The following is a 13,651-nucleotide window of genomic DNA, read 5'->3' as shown; positions in this document are numbered from 1 at the left end:
AACATAAACTTGGCAAAAAAATAAACACCCTCACTGTCAACTGCGTTCATTTTCAGCAAACTTAACGTGTAAATATTTGTATGATCATCAGATTCAATGACTGAGACATAAACTGAACACGTTCCACAGACATGTGACCAACAGAAATGGAATAGTGTGTCCCTGAACAAAGGGGGGGATCAAAAGTAACAGTCAGTATCTGGTGTGGCCACCAGCTGCATTAAGTACTGCAGTGCATCTCCTCCTCATGGACTGCACCAGATTTGCCACTTCTTGCTGTGAAATGTTACCCCACTCTTCCACCAAGGCGCCTGTAAGTTCCCGGACATTTCTGGGGGGAATGGCCCTAGCCCTCACCCTCCGATCCAACAGGTCCCAGACGTGCTCAATGGGATTGAGATCCGGGCTCCTCGCTGGCCATGGCAGAACACTGGCATTCCTGTCTTGCAAGAAGTCACACACAGAACGAGCAGTATGGCTGGTGGCATTGTCATGCTGGAGGGTCATGTCAGGATGAGCCTGATGGAAGGGTACCACATGAGGGAGGAGGATGTCTTCCCTGTAACGCACAGTGTTGAGGTTGCCTGCAATGACAACAAGCTCAGTCCGATAATGCTGTGACACACCGCCCCAAACCATGACGGACCCTCCACCTCCAAATCGGTCCCGCTCCAGAGTACAGGCCTCGGTGTAACGCTCATTCCTTCGACAGATAAACACGAATCCAACCATCACCCCTGGTGAGACAGTACCGCTACTCTTCAGTGAAGAGCACTTGTAAAAAATGTACTAATTAATTTGAGGGGGGGACTATATAAACATTTTTTTAGATAATTTGAAAGATGTAAATGTATTAATTGGTCTATTTTCATTTTGATAAGAGAAAACAAAACAATTCATTTATTTGTTGATGTAAAAATGGAAATTGACCGATTGTTTATTTATTTTTTGTTGATTCTTTTTTTATTAAGTTTGTGTCATTAGATTTGGTGTGTGGTGGGGTAGCAAGAAATTCTGGCGGAAAAAATGGGGTCCCCAGAAATTCTGGCAGAAAAATGGGGTACCTGCTGAAAAAGTTTGAATACCACTGTATCGCAAGTGGACTAATGACCAAAAGATGGAACTAGCTCTTTAACTGTAAATAATAACACTAGAACTCTCTGCCTTTAGGCCAGAGGCTCAAGGAAATCTCTCTCTCTCCCAAGGACGTCTGTCTGCCTGCCTGCCTGGACAGGTGGTGAGGCATACAAGCTTATCCCACGGTGAAGTTAATATTTGATAGGAGAGGAGTGGCGGCTAGTTTGCAAGTAAAATCCTCCATAATCAGAATATTGCTAGAGAGAGAGGAGGAACCCGCTTGGTCGCTCATGGATTGGTGTCTTGACGGTACAGATGGTCCTTTCCCTCCCTCTACCCTACCTAGTGCCTCCACTGAGAAAAGTCACACACTTGTCCAGTCCAAGGGCAAACTAAGTTGGTAGAACAGAGATGGATTATTGGTGTCCGAAGTACAGTAGTTCATCTGTGGTAAGTTTAAAAAAACATTTTAATGTGCCATTGGTATAAAGATAAAATGATGAGAATTTGGATAAAGTGCATATAGACTGCCGAAAAAGGAAGTTGGTCTGGCTAGCATATTACTCATTAGCCTTAATTTGTAATATTAATCATTGAAATGTACAGTATTTTGTATTTCATGGCTTTTCAATATAGAGCAGCTCTGCTTGGCATAATTGAATTAGAAATGGTTTAATGCAGCTGTCGGACCAGCTATTGCTCATGCTTTGTGGGTAGTCAGTTTGTTCACCGATACCATGTCTGGCTCTGCTTCTTCCTCTGAGTCAGCCAACCACTTCTCTCACTCTTAATCAGCCAACGACTCTGCACGTGCCTGGACTCATCCTTCTCTTGCTGTTTTACATACAGAATTTTTACCAGTAGGCCTGTAACAGAGGAGCTTGATGTTAGTTTTTAAGGCCCACTGACCGTGACTGTGCTTTGTTGTCTGTCCTTTCAAGATAGACATATCGTTTGTCAGCAGAATTTACTAAGCTTTCCTGCAGTGCAAGTTTGCTCTCATTTTTTCAGAATGATAGAGAACCTAAAGGTAAAAATAAGAGTTAAAAGGAGTGTTAAACGGTTTCCATTTTATGTTCTACCCTGTTGTTCCTGGTTTAGAGGTTTTTCCATCCTAAAAGGTTAGAAATGAAACCAGCAAACACTGAAACCCTTGAAGACAGGCATTCCTCCTATTACTGTACTGTGCAGAAAGTTGTCTTTGTGAGTCACAGCTCCCTCTCCTATCCTACACCTGCATGACTTCAATGTGTCACAGCCGCTAATGACAACCAGGTGTTGTTGAGACATCTGTCATGTTAATTAGGCACCAAACAGAAGAAGACTGTCTGAAGTGGAGTGTGAGGTACTCAATCTCCAACTTGTCCCATAAGAAATACTCATTTTCATTTTACATCGGAAATAGTTTGGACTTGGATTTGGCTCTGTGCCTGTTGACACGTGCATTTTGATTTTCTTTGCATATATTAAGTACACTGAGTTCATTTGCACTTCTCATTATATATGGCAGTGAACCAGGAAGATGTTGCTGTTTGTGGGCCACTGAAGGTGCCCGGGCTGACACTTTGACCTTTTAAAGTATCCCTAACTGGTCATACTGTAACTTAACAGTAATCATGTGACTACACTGTCTGGACTTGCCCTGTGGTAGCTTACAAGAGTGAATGATTGTCATCCCAAGGACCTGGCTTATCTGTGATTCATGAAAATAAAAGAGAGCCGCACACTCTAGGAGCTCAGATGCAAAAATTTAATTACCAACGTTTCGACAGCCAAGCTGTCTTCATCAGGGTATAATCACAAACACTGCAGGATGACTTGTTTATGTAGTGTCGAAAGACACAGGTGTCTGTAATCATGGCCAAGAGTGGCCTAATACCATTGGTTAATTATCAAATACTAAAATGTCATACAAAGAGCAGCATACAAAAAACAAATGGATAGCATACGATCATAGATTCATTTGACTACACAAGCTTACACACAATTACAATGGCAAAGTCACAATAATCACAAGAATGGCTTCAGATCAAAGTCTACGTTGAGACCGAAGGGAGCAAGGGTCTTTAAATTAAAGATCCAGGCAGCCTCTCGTTTTAACAATAAATTATCAAGGTCACCCCCTCTCCTAGGGAGGGTGACATGTTCGATGCCAATATAACGCAGAGACGAGATCGAGTGGCCTGCCTCCAAGAAGTGGGCCGCAACTGGATAAGTAAAGTTTTTACACCTAATGGTGCTATGATGCTCTGAGATACGTACTTTTAATTCGCGCTTTGTTTTACCTACATAATTTTTACCACAAGGACAAGTTATAAGATAAATAACTGCCTTAGTGGAGCACGTAATAACACCTTTGATTGGGATCGATTTCCCTGTTTGTGGGTGTTTGAAGGATCTACATTTATAAGTGCCATTGCATTGAGCACAGCCATTACACTTGTAGTTTCCATCCAGTAGGGGATGAATAGATGTTGTTCAGGAATTTCTTGGGGTGGTAAATCAGAGCTTTCCAATTGATCTCTGAGATTTCTGCCCCGCGAGAATACGACCAAGGGAAGGTCCGAAAACACATTACCGAGACTATCATCGGATTTTAGGATGTGCCAATGTTTGTGAACAATTCCCTTAATTAGTTCAGAGCACTTTGAATAGCGGGTAGTTAGAACACAAAGAATGCGTCTTTTTGCGAGACTGACCTTTCTTCTAGATTATCTGTGATTCAACCACTAAAGTGGTTGTTACTAGCAAAAGGGAAACCCCAGTGTGCATTCCAAAGGGCAACCTATATATTGCACTACTTTTCACTGTTGCCCATCGGGCTCTGGTCAAAGATAGTGCGCTACGTACTTAATAGGGTACCATATGGGATGCAGTCCCAGTCTTGTGACCAGTTATGTAAATTCTGTCACGGTTGCTCAGGTGGTTTGGAAATGCAATGACCCAAATAACACTTTTCTGTCATTGTTGCGTCTTCAGAAGCAGCACTGCCTTGACCTCTGTGTGGCACGTGAGGGGAATAGGGGGAAGTTGTCCCTTGGTGATCTTGGGTCCGTTTTGTATTTTACCCACTAATGGTTTTAAGGTTAGGATTGGAGTAGGGGAAGTTGATCCTAGATCTGTACCTAGGGGAAACTTCATTGGGGATCCATGTGTGAAGTTAGGGGATCGGCTAGTGAATAGCCAATCAGCTGTCAGAGTGGGCGGATGAGAACAAATGGGGGAAAGGGGTTGTTAAAAGTAACTGACATCCCTGTCTTTTTTTCTAGAGGCTCAGGTGTTTGAGACCATAAACTGTTACACGTAGCCTCACTCACTCACTCACTCACTCACTCACTCACTCACTCACTCACTCACTCACTCACTCCGTCCTGTTCACAATTCTCATTCTATGCTTCTCATTAAAGGTAAATTTTGTTTGAAAATTCTACAGCTCTTTCTTCTTCACTCATACAAAAACATATTGGTCAATATTTATTGTTCAGTAATAGTTAGGTAGTAATAACCGTATTAAGGACCGTAAAATCTCCCTTTCTAACCTCTCTGGCGTGGACCTGTAACCGTGGCCGTCCATCCGTTACCAAGGGGAGTTGTCCCAAGCTGGGTGACTCCACACGAACACTAATTCAGCTGTGGCGTGTTGGATGAGTCACCAGCCATAGAGAGAGGCTTAAAGCAGCTATGTGCTTCAGGGCCTGAAGGCAGGAACGCACCCGGCTCTCAAAGACAAGCCTGAGCCTGCACTGTGTAGGAGAGCAGCCCTTTCAAGCTCTTTGTGTGTGTAATGTGCCACATAGACGGTTCACTCTGCTACCATCCGGCAAATGGTACCAGAGTGGACCAACAGGCTCAGAAACAGCTTCCACCCCCAAGCCATAAGACTGCTAAATAGCCAGATTGCTAAATAGTCAATTAATGGTACCAGAAACTATCTGCACTGACTCTATCTTGCACTGATCCTACATACACCCACTGGATTATATATACACACTTACTAGACTATATATACACACTCACTAGACTATATATACACACACCATATACACACTCACTAGACTACATATTTACACACCATATACTGTACACACCCACTAGACGATACATACACACCATATACACACTCACTAGACTATATACAGTTGAAGTCGGAAGTTTACATACACTTAGGTTGGAGTCATTAAAACTTGTTTTTAAACCACTCCACAAATTTCTTGTTAACAAACTATAGTTTTGGCAAGTCGGTTAGGACATCTACTTTGTGCATGGCACAAGTAATTTTTCCAACAATTGTAGACAGATTATTTCACTTATAATTCACTGTATCACAATTCTAGTGGGTCAGAAGTTTACATACACTAAGTTTACTGTGCCTTTAAACAGCTTGGAAAATTCCAGAAAATGATGTCATGGCTTTAGAAGCTTCTGATAGGATAATTGACATCATTTGAGTCAATTGGAGGTGTACCTGTGGATGTATTTGAAGGCCTACCTTCAAACTCAGTGCCTCTTTGCTTGACATCATGGGAAAATTAAGAGAAATCAGCCAAGACCTCAGAAAATAAATTGTAGATGTTCACAAGTCTGGTTCATCCTTGGGAACAATTTCCAAACGCCTGAAGGTACCACGTAACTGTCATACCACTCAGGAAGGAGAAGCGTTCTGTCTCCTAGAGATGAATGTACTTTGTTGCGAAAAGTGTAAATCAATCCCAGAACAGCAGCAAAGACCTTGTGAAGATGCTGGAGGAAACAGGTACAAAAGTATCTATATCCACAGTAAAACGAGTCCTATATCAACATAACCTGAAAGGCCGCTCAGCATGGAAGAAGCCACTACTCCAAAACCGCCATAAAAAAGCCAGACTATGGGTTGAAACTGCACATGGGGACAAAGAACGTACTTTCTGGAGAAATGTCCTCTGGTCTGATGAAACATAAATAGAACTGTTTGGCCATAATGACCATTGTTATATATGGAGGAAAAAGGGGGGCGGCTTGCAAGCCGAAGAACACCATCCCAACACGTGAAGCACGGGGGTGGCAGCATCATGTTGTGGGGGTGCTTTGCTGCAGGAGGGACTGGTGCACTCCAAATTGACAATGACCCCAAGCATACTTCCAAAGTGGTGAGTCAAAATGGCTTAAGGACAATAAAGTCAAGGTATTGGAGTGGTCATTACAAAGCCCTGACCTCAATCCTATAGAAAATGTGTGGGCAGAACTGCAAAAGTGTGTGCGAGCAAGGAGGCCTACAAACCTGACTCAGTTACACCAGCTCTGTCAGGAGGAATGGGCCAAAATTCACCCAACTTATTGTGGGAAGCTTGTGGAAGGCTACTCAAAATGTTTGACCAATGTTAAACAATTTAAAGGCAATGCTACCAAATACTAATTGAGTGTATGTAAACTTCTGACCCACTGAGAATGTGATGAAAGAAACAAAAGCTGAAATAAATAATTCACTGTATTATTCTGACATTTCAGATTCTTATAATAATGTGGTGATCCTAACTGACCTAAGATAGGGAATGTTTACTAGGATTAAATGTCAGAAATGGTGAAAAACTGATTTTAAATGTATTTGGCTAAGGTGTATGTAAACTTCCAACTTCAACTGTATATACCCACACACGAGACTATATACACACTCAGTAGACTATACATACACACCATATACACACTCACTAGACTATATACAGTTGAAGTCGGAAGTTTACATAGACCTTAGCCAAGTACATTTAAACTCCGGCCCCATGGTGTTTATACTTTCGTACTATTGTTTGTACAGATGAATGTGGTACCTTCAGGTGTTTGGAAATTGCTCCCAAGGATGAACCAGACTTGTGGAGGTCTACAATTTATTTGCTGATGTCTTGGCTGATTTCTTTTGATTTTCCCATGATGTCAAGCAAAGAGGCACTGAATTTGAAGGTAGGCCTTGAAATACATCCACAGGTACACCTCCAATTGACTCAAATGAGGTCAATTAGCCTATCAGAAGCTTCTAAAGCTATGACATCATTTTCTGGAATTTTCCAAGCTGTTTAATGGCCCAGTCAAAGTTTTAATGACTCCAACCTAAGTGTATGTAAACTTCTGACTTCAACTGTACATACACACCATATACACACTCACTAGACTATATATACACAATCATTCACACACACTACACTTGCACTCCCACACACATTCCAACACTTCGTACGTGGACACGCACACATCACACACATATATACATACATACACACATACATACACAACACACATACATACAAACATACATACATACATACATACATACATACATACATACATACATACATACATACATACATACATACATACATACATACATACATACATACACAACACACATACAGTACATACACAACACACATACATACATACATACATACACAACACACATACATACATACACACATACATACACATACATACATACACAACACACATACATACACATACATACATATACATACATACACAACACACATACATACATACACACATACATACACATACATACATACACAACACACATACATACATACACACATACATACACATACATACATACACAACACACATACATACATACATACATACATACATACATACATACATACATACATACATACATACATACATACACATACATACATACATACATACATACATACATACATACATACATACATACATACATACATACATACATACATACATACATACATACATACATACATACATACATACATACATACATACATACACAACACACATACACACACATACATACATACACAACACACATACATACATACATACACAATACACATACATACATACACATACATACATACACAACACGCATACATACATACACAACACACATACAGTACATACATACATACATACATACACATACATACATACATACACAACACACACATACATACATACATACATACACAATACACATACATACATACACATACATACATACACAACACACATACATACATACACAACACATACATACATACATACATACATACATACATACATACATACATACATACATACATACATACATACATACATACATACATACATACATACATACATACATACATACACAACACACATACATACATACATACACAACACACATACATACATACACATACATACATACACAACACACATACATACATACACAACACACATACATACATACATACATACATACATACATACATACATACATACATACATACATACATACATACATACATACATACATACATACATACATACACATACACATACATACATACATACATACATACATACATACATACATACATACATACATACATACATACATACACAACATACATACATACATACATACATACATACATACATACATACACATACATACATACATACATACATACATACACAACACACATACATACATACACATACATACATACATACATACATACATACACAACACACATACATACATACATACATACATACATACATACACATACATACATACATACATACATACATACATACATACATACATACATACATACATACATACATACATACATACATACATACATACATACATACATACATACATACATACATACATACATACATACATACATACATACACAACACACATACATACATACATACACAACACACATACATACATACACATACATACATACACAACACACATACATACATACATACACAACACACATACATACATACATACATACATACATACATACATACATACATACATACATACACATACATACATACATACATACATACATACATACATACATACATACATACATACATACATACATACATACATACATACATACATACATACATACATACATACATACATACATACATACATACATACATACATACACAACACACATACATACATACACATACATACATACATACATACACAACACACATACATACATACACAACACACATACATACATACACATACATACATACATACATACATACACAACATACATACATACATACACAACACACATACATACATACACATACATACATACATACACAACACACATACATACATACACATACATACATACATACATACATACATACATACATACATACATACATACATACATACATACATACATACATACATACATACATACATACATACATACATACATACATACATACACATACATACACATACACAACACACATACATACATACATACATACATACATACATACATACATACATACATACATACATACATACATACATACATACATACATACATACATACATACATACATACATACATACATACACATACATACACAACACACATACATACATACACAACACACATACATACACAACACACATACACATACATACATACATACACATACATACATACATACACAACACACACGTACACAACACACATACATACATACACATACACACATACATACATGCACAACACACATACATACATACACACACAACACACATACATACACATACATACATACATACATACATACATACATACATACATACATACATACATACATACATACATACATACATACATACATACATACACACTTCTACACTCATCATTTGCTGCTGCTACTCTGTTCTTCATTTTACTGTTATTGTTATCTATCGTGATGCCTGGTCATTTTACTGTTATTGTTATCTATCGTGATGCCTGGTCATTTTACTGTTATTGTTATATATCGTGATGCCTGGTCATTTTACTGTTATTGTTATCTATCGTGATGCCTGGTCATTTTACCCTGCCTTTATGTACATACTTTTGTATATATAGTGTATGTGGATTCGGCTATTTCAGCCGTACCCATTGCTGACAGGTGTATTAAACTGAGCACACAGCCATGCAGTCTCCATAGACAAACATTGACATTAGAATGGCCTTACTGAAGAGCTCAGTGACTTTCAACGTGGCACCGTCATAGGATGCCACCTGTCCATCAAGTCAGTTCGTAAAATTTCTGCCCTGCTACAGCTGCCCCCGGTCAACTGTAAGTGCTGTTATTGTGAAGTGGAAACATCTAGGAGCAACAACGGCTCAGCTGCAAAGTGGTAGGCCACACAAGCTCACAGAACGGGACCGCCAAGGGCTGAACGAGTAGAAATATTCTGTCTTCGGTTGCAACACTCAGTACCGAGTTCCAAACTGCCTCTGGAAACAACATCAGCACAAGAACTGTTCGTTGGGAGCTTCATGAAATGGGTTTCCATGGCTGAGCAGCCGCATACAAGCCTAAAATCAACATGCGCAATATTCAGCGTCGGATGGAGTGGCGTCAAGCTCGCCGTCATTGGAGTCTGGAGCAGTGGAAACTCATTCTCTGGAGTGATGAGTGACGCTTCACCATCTGGCAGTCCGACGGACGAATCTGGGTTTGGCGGATGCCATGCAAACGCTACCTCCCCCAATGCATAGTGCCAACTGTAGAGTTTGGTGGAGGAGGAATAATGGTCTGGGGCTGTTTTTCATGGTTCAGGCTAGACCCCTTAGTGAAGGTAAATCTTAACACTACAGCATAAAATGACATTCTAGATGATTCTGTGCTTCCAACTTTGGGACAACAGTTTCAGCATGACAATGCACCCATGCACAAAGCGAGGTCCATACAGAAAGGATTTGTTCAGCGCCAGCTGTGCCACCAGAGACTCTGGGTTCGCGCCCAGGCTCTGCCGTAACCAGCCGCGACCGGGAGGTCCGTGGGGCGACGCACAATTGGCCTAGTTTCGTCCGGGTTAGGGAGGGTTTGGCCGGTAGGGAAATCCTTGTCTCATCGCGCACCAGCGACTCCTGTGGCGGGCTGGGCACAGTGCGCACTAACCAAGGTTGCCAGGTGCACGTTGTTTCCTCTGACACATTGGTGCGGCTGGCTTCCGGGTTGGATGGCGCTGTGTTAAGAAGCATTGCGGCTTGTTTGGGTTGTGTATCGGAAGACGCATGACTCTCAACCTTCGTCTCTCCCGAGCCCGTACGGGAGTTTTAGCGATGAGACAAGATAGTAGCTACTAAACAATTGGATACCACGAAATTGGGGAGTAAAAGGGGTCAAATGTAAATAAATAAAGGATTTGTTTAGATAGGTGTCAAAGAACTTGACTGCTCTGCACACAGCCCTGACCTCAACCCCATCAGACACCTTTGGGATGAATTGGAACGCCGACTGTGAGTCAGGCCTTATCGCCCAACATTGGTGCCCGACCTCACTAATGCTCTTGTGGCTAAATGGAAGCAAGTCCCTGCAGCAACGTTCCAACATCTAGTGGAAAGCCTTCCCAGAAGAGTGGAGGCTGTTATAGCAGCAATGTTCCAACATCTAGTGGAAAGCCTTCCCAGAAGAGTGGAGGCTGTTATAGCAGCAACGTTCCAACATCTAGTGGAAAGCCTTCCCAAAAGACTGGAGGCTGTTATAGCAGCAACGTTCCAACATCTAGTGGAAAGCCTTCCCAAAAGACTGGAGGCTGTTATAGCAGCAAAGTGGGGACCAACTCCATATTAATGCCCATGATTTTGGAATGAGATGTTCGATAAGCGTCCACATACTTTTGGTCATATAGTGTACCTCTACACATTGATCTGGTACTGTTACTCCCTGTATTTATAGCAACATTCTTGTGTATTTTATTTGATTCCTCTTGTGTTAGTTACTATTTTCAATTATTTTTTTAAGAGCTGTTTTCTGTCTCAGATTCCTCTTCTTCTCATCCTCTCTCTTACCTGTAGGAAAGAGGTGAGACAGGGGTTTGGCGGGGGAAGGGAGGAGGCGCTGTGAGGTAGAAGCGAGCGAGTTGGACAAAGAAAAAAAAAAAGCTACGCTCCATTGGCTAGGTGAAGAGGGGGAGGAGAGAGAGGAGTCATTACAGACCATGTGGCAAAACGGCAAGCGTTAGAATAGAGTAAACTAAGGAGGAACAGATAGGTCATTGTCATGCCACAGAGGAACCAGCTTTATCCACCGATCCGGTCCAATCCCCCTCTCCCCTCACCTGCCCCGCAAAGAAGCTAAACCCCTTCCCACCAGGTGAGTGAACAAATGGAACTGAAATTGCTGTTTCTGCTCACCAACTCTCTCGTCTCTCTTAGAACCCGCTCTAGCAAGTACCTCTGTTCATTTTACAGAATTTGAGAGCAGAGCATTGAACCATGCAGTTTTCCAACAACAGTGCCATGCCAGAATAGAGAGAGAGATCCAACAGGGTACTACTGCCTGAAGGGACTGTCCCTGAGCTGGTAGTGGGAATGACTTCTGGTCTTCTTCTTCTCTGAGTCTCTCTTTGGTGTGTTTTAAAAAGGGTTGCTTCTGATACGCAACGATACAGACAAGGCATCAGGCTGCTACAATGAACACTGTTGGAAGGCATACAGTAGCTCATTATGTAGCTCTGCCAGTCATTGTACAGAGATTGGAGTACTGCAACTCTATCTGGTGCTTGAGCTGACATTGAATCAGGGTAAATTGCGGTCAATTCAGGAAGTAAAACATCCCAAGTTATGTTTAATCTGATTCATGTTCAAATCAATGTTGGGGTCCATTCAAAAAGTACATTTGGTTTACTTTTTTTATTGACCCCAACGCTGAATTGAACATATATCAGATGGAACAAAACGTGGGATGTTTGGCTTCAGAAATGAAGATCAAACAAATAGAACCAACACTTCAATTGATATTGAATATAATTATTGTCTTAGAGGACAGTGCATGTCTTGGGTAGAGGACAGTGCATGTCTTGGGTAGAGGACAGTGCATGTCTTGGGTAGAGGACAGTGCATGTCTTGGGTAGAGGACAGTGCATGTCTTGGGTAGAGGACAGTGCATGTCTTGGGTAGAGGACAGTGCATGTCTTGGGTAGAGGACAGTGCATGTCTTGGGTAGAGGACAGTGCATGTCTTGGGTAGAGGACAGTGCATGTCTTGGGTGGAGGACAGTGCATGTTTTGGGTGGAGGACAGTGCATGTCTTGGGTAGAGGACAGTGTATGTCTTGGGTAGAGGACAGTGCATGTCTTGGGTAGAGGACAGTGTATGTCTTGGGTAGAGGACAGTGTATGTCTTGGGTAGAGGACAGTGCATGTTTTGGGTGGAGGACAGTGCATGTCTTGGGTAGAGGACAGTGTATGTCTTGGGTAGAGGACAGTGCATGTTTTGGGTGGAGGACAGTGCATGTCTTGGGTAGAGGACAGTGCATGTTTTGGGTGGAGGACAGTGCATGTCTTGGGTAGAGGACAGTGCATGTCTTGGGTGGAGGACAGTGCATGTCTTGGGTAGAGGACAGTGTATGTCTTGGGTAGAGGACAGTGCATGTTTTGGGTGGAGGACAGTGCATGTCTTGGGTAGAGGACAGTGCATGTCTTGGGTGGAGGACAGTGCATGTTTTGGGTAGAGGACAGTGCATGTCTTGGGTGG

General features: G+C 41.2%; 1 protein-coding gene across 2 annotated transcripts in view; it reads left to right on the top strand.

Annotated features, from left to right (window-relative positions):
• The first annotated feature begins 1,317 nt into the window (after positions 1 to 1,317).
• LOC112249908 (serine/threonine-protein kinase PAK 6) overlaps positions 1,318 to 13,651 on the top strand; it is a 44,851-nt gene continuing 32,517 nt past the window's right edge. Inside the window, exon 1 of one of the 2 annotated variants that reach the window (XM_024419629.2) lies at positions 1,318 to 1,527. The gene's annotated coding sequence lies outside the window, so the exon portion shown is untranslated. Of the gene's footprint in view, positions 1,528 to 12,115; positions 12,271 to 13,651 lie in introns of those variants that run through there. The other variant, XM_024419628.2, reaches the window with a different exon arrangement.

This window comes from Oncorhynchus tshawytscha, linkage group LG05 (genome assembly GCF_018296145.1).
Source record: "Oncorhynchus tshawytscha isolate Ot180627B linkage group LG05, Otsh_v2.0, whole genome shotgun sequence".
Lineage (NCBI taxonomy): Eukaryota > Metazoa > Chordata > Actinopteri > Salmoniformes > Salmonidae > Oncorhynchus > Oncorhynchus tshawytscha.
This window is presented reverse-complemented; position numbering and strand designations above follow the sequence as displayed.